Genomic DNA, 7,104 nt, shown 5'->3' on the forward strand with positions numbered 1-7,104 from the left:
CTGTATACCTAGAGCAACTAATTAAGCATTTTATCCTCTCTGAATATTAATTTGAAAATCTTCAAACATTTGGTGTCAAAACATGTTTTATTTTGGAAAGAATAAAGTTGAAGCTCGTCCCTTATGCTATCGGCGAAAGAGCGTAAGCGCAGCGGTGTGCACGGCCCAGAGCGAGATCTCCCGCCTCCCCCTCGCTGCGGCAGCTAGAGCAACGACAGACGTCGTCGTACTTCAAGGAGTGGGGAACGCTTGCGCTCCTGAATCTTCTGGCTTCAAACTCGGAACGACCGTGTTCGTCGAAGTATTCCTAATCGCCATCGACGAGATATCCGGAGCTCCTGCAGAATCTCGTGAGCTCTCTAGCGGTTCTCCGTCGTTTCCAGTAGCCGAGCATGCGAAAATATTCTCGTGCGCAGTACCTGTGGGGCCGTCGCTCAGAAAGCGATCGTAAGTTAAGGGGCTTACGTTAATGGCTAAGATCACTATGACGACTCCATCTTAACGTTAGAGAATAGCGTTGACGAGAAACGCATCGCAGCAACCAGGCACTGAAAGGCCACTACCAAAACCAGCCTAATAATTCGCATTTCTGAGGCTCTTGTCACCTGCTGCCACCTGGTGACAAAATCAAGCAACTTCAAATTCAGCTTTTGGCAAAGATAATTAGACGCGATTGTCAATAACTGTAATAAAAGTTTAAATAATAAGGGATTTATCTTAAAAACAAATTTACATGTATATAGTTCATGGAATTTGATGACTGATTCCAAAATAAACTGAAAGCAGTAAGTGTAAGAATACTGCCGCTATTCCTACAGCCAACCTTGCGGGGATAAAAGCCAGGCAGGAGATTCATCTCAACATATTTCATGAAAAGTCATTGCCGAGGCAGAGAGCAGTCGCCGTCTCGATCGCCGAAAAGGATGTCCACATGTTGTCGCGAGCAGAGTGGATGATTCTCGACGTTCTGACTCTCCTGCGAGGCAACTGCAATCTTGACTTTGCGGCATCACTTGTGCGTAGGTGTCTGTCCGCTCTATTGTAGGCCATTAATTGAGATGGCGCTGGCAGCTCCCTGTCGAGACACGTTACATGACCTGCAAAATACCTGTATTGCCTTAATTTAGGAAGTCAATAACTATTGTTATTTTCGTAGTAGACATAAGATTCGCGAGATGTGTTCCTTAGATCCGAGTAAGAGTCATCGAAGAGAGTGGGAAAGCTAGATTTTGTAAAAAGATAAATATTGAACTATTTCACCCACAAATTCTGTATACAACTGTGAGCAAACTTTCTCTACCAGAGATTATAGAGACGCAGATCGCATAAATATATGACGATAACCATTTGAAATTGAAGATTAATTTAAACAAGGGGCAATGCTAAACCTGCTGTACGGGGCATTTGATACTAGTAATTACTACACATAGAAATCATCATTTATCATACGTAATAATTAGTTATCATTACGGAGTTCTTATAGATTTGTAATAATATACTTAGGCATTATATATAAATAAACCATATGGATACCAATGGCAATGACTTATTTCGTCCTTGGAATGAGTCAACGACAATCGTGACATTGTGACAATGCCCAGGTGGCAATGGCAATGCCATGGTAATGACTTACTACTTATAGCTATATTAAGGTTAAATTGACTACGTCACGAATTTTTCTGATGGGTATAATTGGAAAATTTTTGTTGCAATTTTTTTACATGAAAAGTAAGTACTAATGGGACTATAATGTATCGCTCAAATTCTTACCTTGATAAGATTGTTTTTTCACATTAATTAAAGGATTTAAAAACCCCTGGACGATTGTGATATTATGATCCTGACATTAAAGTAATTACGTCACCTCGTAAATAAGCAATAAAATTTAAAAAAATTTCCACTTTTTCACCAAAATAATAAGTAATTCTGTTCCACTTTTTATGGTTAAATTGCTGCATTATACTTCTTATTTTACTATTATGTTTGATGTGAAACATAAGACAGCTCGTGACGGCATACATAAGCCGCATAGCAAGAACTTAAATTGTCAGGACACTAAATATCATAAGTCGTCAGGTTTTTTGGAACTTTTTAAAAACCTAACGTTGAGAAACAATCTTATTAGGAATCGCAGGTACGAAACTTGACGATCACGTTTTAGTCCCATTAGCTTCTTACTTTTAATGGTAAAAAAATGCAACAAAAATTTTAGGCAAATTTACGATAGAAAAATTCGTGACGTAGTCAATTTAATTGCTTGCTATGGCCTATGGGCTATGTAATGAGTTCACGGAGTGTATGGTTTACATCGAACAAAATATATAGTATAATAGGAAAATATAATGCAGCCAATTTAAAGCGCGTAAAAAAGTTGAAGAGAATCACAACTTACCATTTGTGAAAGTGAAAATGTTCTTTTTTAAGCTTTTATACTATTTACAGGGTGAAACAGTAGGCCTAATCACTTTAACTTTAAATCCGCGCACACACGTGAGTAATTTTTTACTTCAAGTACAATGACGCACTGGAGTCATTTTACTTTCACGTGTGGCGGTCGATTTTCGTTGAGTAATTTTGACGCATGCGTAATTTTACTGCAATATCAAACGTGTTTTGATAATCTTTTCGACTCATGCATCAATTCTTCAACTCAAGTGCTGCGCAGCCGCGTGTGATTTTTTTTCCCTTGTTTAATCCAAGAACATAAGGGCTCCTAAGTGAGGCGCTGCATTGGTTGACGCTTGTTTCGTCGCTACCAAGTGGAGCTGCAGCAGCGCCCCGGTCGTCATATTGCCATAGCACATCCAATAAATCCCACTAATTCTCAATTAACGCCTGAGATAGCCGAAACGAGTACAAAGCCACGCCGTCGTCTGCCGACAGCGTGCACGGCTGATAGCACATCGTTGGTCGAATCCCATCCGTTTTTTATTATTTCTTGTTTCTGTAATTTTTCTATTTTATCCATTAACATCCATTTATCCGCATTTTTTTTACAAATAATTTTAATAACAACAGATTAATTTTACACGCAAATTAAAAATTCAATTTTTTATATATTTTTTTAATAAGGTTAGGGTTAGGGTAGGGTCCACAATGCACCATAAAACAGAAAGTCTTGAAGGGCACGTGATTTTGTATCAAGCAAATGGCAAAGCGCTCACTAGCCCCTAATGTTCTTGATTAAAGGGATCGTTTACTCTAGGTTGCTAGGGTTATTTTCAGTTAATTTAGGTTAAAAATTCCGCTACATAAAAAGTTTCAATGTTCAAATCACCATTAGAAATATTATTAAAAAAATATGTTTTGAAACTAACGACTAACAGTTTGATTACAGACGATGGTGGCGCCACTCAAAGCGCACCGATCTGATAAGTTCGCAAAAACCAACTTTCAGCCAAAGGGCTACAGACCGAGGGTGTTTCTTAATTTATTCATTTAAAGCAATAGGAATTGTAATATCTTATAAAAACGACCATAGTAGTTTCAGTTATATTATGGATAAATTTGGTGCGCTAGAGAATAAATATCGTTCGGTTAATATAGCATTTGAGGTATAAATATAATTGCACCTTTGTGATTAGCCCTCGTTCCTGTAATGTGCAAAATAAATTGGCATGCGCAACTTTTTCAGTGGTGGCAGCACGGTCGCGGGTGTCATGGAGCCGTTCAAATTTTGTAAGGCCTCCGCAAATTGTTTCACCGTTGCCTATTTCGCGATCTCTAGAAAATGCCTTTTTTGGCATTTTTCTTTCGCACCCAAATTCACACTACAGTGCATAATTTGCATTATGCACGCAAAGTTAGATGCCTCGTGGACGTCTAGAAAGCAATTAGAAAGAGTAAAATTAGTCGTGTTGTGTATCTCGATGACATATACCGTCAGGTGGCGATAGTCACAGCGACGCAGTTGGTCATTTTGTGGTAAATTGTGGCAGACAACTTTGTAGAAATTTGCATCATAGACGCTTGGCAAAGTATACGAGTGGAGCATAGCGCTTGAAATCTTGTAGTTTTAACGTGAAAAAGACTGTGTTATTGTTTTGTAAGCGCCGTTAACAAGTGTGGAAGTATTTTAAATTAGGCCTGTTGCTCCTGCAACAGTACCGTCGCCGATTTTTTTTCTCTTAAAGTCACGTTATGATTGCCAAGCCGCATTCTATCGGCTGAATAATAACTACCGTGCTTTTTGGTACCGATTTATATATATCCGATATATACGATAACCTAACCCTAACCCTAAACCTAACCCTAACCCTACCCTAACCCTAACCCTAACCCTAACCCTAAACCATAACCCTAACCCTTAACTCTATTAAATTTAATAAAATTTAATTTTTAATTGTTGTAAAATTAATTATGGTTGTTATTAAGAATGTTGTAAATATAATAAATGAAAGAGTGCAAATCATCGCGCTTTAATGACGTCCAGTATGGCGGCGCAGTATGGGGGCGGCCTAACCCTAACCTAAACCCTAATTCTAACCCTAACCCTAACCCTAGGACCTAAACTAACCCTAACCCTAACAATAACAGTTGTTAGGGTTTAGCGGTTGAATTAGGGGTAGGCGTTAGGGTTAGACGCCCCCATACTGCGCCGCATACTGACGTCATAAAGTGTATTTGCACCAATGTAAGATATTTGCGTTAATATTGGAAAAAAAATGTAAACAGATAAAGATAGAAAAATACAGAAACAGGAAAAAATTAGAAAACGGATGGGATTCGATCCCGGCGACCATTCATACTTGGCGCAAGCGCTCTAACCGTTGCGCTGCTGCCACATAGTGAAATTAAAATTTTGGATGTGCTATGTATATCGCGCGAGAAACAAGCTCAACCAATCAGGCGTCAGTACCGTCAGTACCGTGACTTTAAGAGAAAAATAATCGGCGACGTACGTTGCCAGTAGACACTTCTTTTAATTAATACCTGTTCGATGCTTATTCCAGGGCCTGCTGCGCTATGGACACATTTACCTGTTGTTCAGCAACTATACAATCACAACATTAACGAAAATTACATACCAACCTAAACCGACCAGGCTCTCCGACTGTTACACGGCGGAGCAGCCTGACACCCTTCCATACGAAATGCCTGGTTGCTTGAAAACAAACTTCGAATTCCGTAAAATTTCGTAAATAAAACAATCGTATTATCACATTTGACCTCACCTGTTACATGTTGCAACTATCGCTACACTTCTTAATTACTATTTACCTCAAAATACACGTTAAAATAAGATAATTTCGAACAGCCTTTACTTTTGAACGTTTGACAAACGCCATTCTGGATGTTCTTATGTCTCTTTTTGTACGCGAAAATTCACGAACATTTGCTACGTATTATGGCATATCTATTGGAAAATGGCGGCGTTTGTTCAGAGTTTCATCTTAAATCAATTCTAATAATTACTCACTGACACGTAAATACATGCTCAGTGATAGCGCACATATAATAAATCGAGGCGTGGAAGTACAGAAAAGCGATAAGAATCATAAAAAGTTAGATAATTTTACGTTTAATAGCAGCACACATCATGCCGAACAATATTCTATTGCGTCGACTTGTGACCCTCTCGCCATCGTAGTGTTAAGCGAGAAGGGAACTTGTGGCTAATACCAACCATGCTCTCTATCCTTGTACTATTTAGGGCGTAATAATAATAGTAAATACTTAAGCCCGGTGCACACGTGAGTAATTATACTCAAGTAAAATGACGCACGAGTCATTTTACTCACGCGTCATATTTTCAGCGTCCGCCGCAAACGTGAGTAAAATTACTCAAGGAATAAGTGGTAATGCAGATAACTGTGACTGTGCGCAGCCAATACTGGGCGCACAATGATTTAAACGCATGCGCTGTGAGTACCAGTGTTGAGTAAATTTTTCACGTGTGATTTTTTTCCTAGGTTAAAGGGATAGTATACTCTAGGATTTTACTGCATACAACTGTACTTACTGTATAACAAATCGTCTATACCCACATGTATTTGTTACCAGATACCTAATTTAATTGTTATAATTAATTACACATCAACGCTACGAAATTTGAACGGCGCCATGACACCCGCGACCGTGCTGCGATCCAACGACCTATCAGCCGTGACGCTGTCGGCAGACGACGGTCGTGCTTTGTACTCGTTTCGGCTATTCAGGGTTAATTAGATATTAGTGGGATTTATGGATGTGCTATGGCAATATGACGACACGGGTCGCTTCAGTCCGATTGTAGCGACGAAAGCAAGCTCAACCAATGCAGCGCCTCAACTTAGAGGCCCTTATGTCTCTTGGATTAAACGAAGGAAAAAAATCACAAACGCGCGCGCAGCAACGTTGAGTAAGAATATGATGCATGACAGTCGAAAATTATCAAAACACGTTTGATATTGAGTAAAATTACGCATGCGTCAAATTACTCAACGAAAATCCGCCGCACACGTGAGTAAAATGACTCGTGCGTCATTTTACTTGAGTAAAATTACTCACGTGTGTGCCGGGATTTAAAGTTAAAGTGATTAGGCCTACGTCACCGTAAATAGTAAAAGTTAAAAAAAACATTTCACTTTTCACAAAGATCCTTCACTTTTACGGTTAAATTCTGCATTATATTTCCTATTTTACTATATATTTTGTTCGATGTAAACATACACTCGTGACTCATACATAGCCCATAGGCATAGCAAGCAATTAAATTGACTACGTCACGAATTTTCTATGGTAAAATTTGTAAAATTTTTTGTTGATTTTTTTACATTAAAAGTAAGAGACTAAGGGACTAAACGTATCGTCAATTCTTACCTGATAAGATTGTTTCTCAACTAGTTAAAAATCCAAAAAACCTGGACGATTTGATATTAGTGTTCCTGACATTAATTGCTTGCTATGGGCTATGTATGCGTCACGAGTGTATGTTTACATCGAACAAAATATATAGTAAAATAGGAAATATAATGCAGAAATTTAACCGTAAAAAGTGAAGCATTTGTGGAAAAGTGGAAATGTTTTTTTTAACTTTTACTATTTACGGTGATGTAGGCCTAATCACTTTAACTTTAAAGCCCGGCACACACGTGAGTAATTTTACTCAAGTAAAATGACGCA

General features: G+C 38.5%; 1 protein-coding gene across 2 annotated transcripts in view; it reads left to right on the top strand.

Moving 5' to 3' along the window:
- The window catches only part of LOC106809227 (F-box only protein 28-like), a 12,148-nt gene that overhangs the window by 416 nt on the left and 4,628 nt on the right, over nucleotides 1–7,104 (top strand). The window lies entirely within an intron of this gene.

Source organism: Priapulus caudatus, unplaced genomic scaffold (assembly GCF_000485595.1).
Source record: "Priapulus caudatus unplaced genomic scaffold, Priapulus_caudatus-5.0.1 Scaffold338, whole genome shotgun sequence".
Classification (NCBI taxonomy): Eukaryota; Metazoa; Priapulida; class Priapulimorpha; order Priapulimorphida; family Priapulidae; genus Priapulus; species Priapulus caudatus.